Here is a 1,160-nt window from a genome sequence, read left to right as displayed (position 1 = left end):
AATTAATTGTGCATAATTCTTAACTTTTTTATTATTATTTTTGTTTGTTTTTCTTTTTTTTTTATTTATTTTTATAATAAATTAGTTGATATTATAATATTTTTTAAGCTTGTAGATCATTTTTATTTATTTATTTATTTATTTATTTATTTATCTATTTATCTATTTATTCATGTATTTATTTATCTATTTATTTATTTATTATTTATTTATTATATGTTTATTATTGTTATAGAGTTATTGAATCATACTTATTCTACACCCTACACTTTTATTAAGACACACACTTATGAGTGGAACCTTACACCCGGGTTTGAACAAAACTTAAGTTTAGTTTCGATAGCAAAAAGTGGTAGCCTTCTGGATGTACATCCTGTTTGGTTAGCATGAAAATCTCACCTAGAGTTTGATCTTATTGAGGGTATTGTCACTCCAAATAGTTTACCTATTGTTGTTGACAATATTCCAAAATGAGATTATTGGCTCTAGGGACCGTGTTTAGAACTATAGAGCCACCTTTGTGAGAGTTTCACTACATAAGCCAATAGACCCTTTCATTATAAGAATGTCCATATAAGCAAAAAACACTTCATATATTCATTCAAAATGTTATATATTCACAACAGACATTCTACATAATTGCATTCATATTTCATGACATTGTTTCTTTTGAAAATAAATTGGCATTTTGCATCAATTTTCAGGATTGTTGGGGAATCATAAGAATCTTAGTCACGTGTTAAATTAAAGCAGACAATGGGATCAGAAAAAAGAAAAACTTTACTTTTAAAATTCAAACAACCTGATTTGAAAAGTTTAAGAGACATCAACAATCAAATGAAAACTATACAACGTGATAGTTTCTTTCTCAAATATGGGAAGATCCTAAATCTCTTGGCAGTAAATGTGCAAACGGGGGCCCTCACGGCTTTGGCTCAGTATTACGACCCTCTCTTAAGATGTTTCACCTTTCAAGACTTTCAGTTGGCCCCGACATTAGAGGAATTTGAACGAATATTGGGTTACCCCTTAGAGAAAGGAAATCCTTATCGATATACTGGGCAACCACCTAGTTTGGATGCAATTTCTGAAGTGTTGAAAATCGACATAAGAGAGTTGGCAAGTACAAAAGAAGAAAAAGGAGCCATTCATGGTTTTTC

The sequence above is a fragment of the Cicer arietinum genome, chromosome 6 (assembly GCF_000331145.2).
Source record: "Cicer arietinum cultivar CDC Frontier isolate Library 1 chromosome 6, Cicar.CDCFrontier_v2.0, whole genome shotgun sequence".
Taxonomy (NCBI): Eukaryota; Viridiplantae; Streptophyta; class Magnoliopsida; order Fabales; family Fabaceae; genus Cicer; species Cicer arietinum.
The sequence above is the reverse complement of the archived record's forward strand: the minus strand, read 5'-3'. Positions refer to the sequence as shown.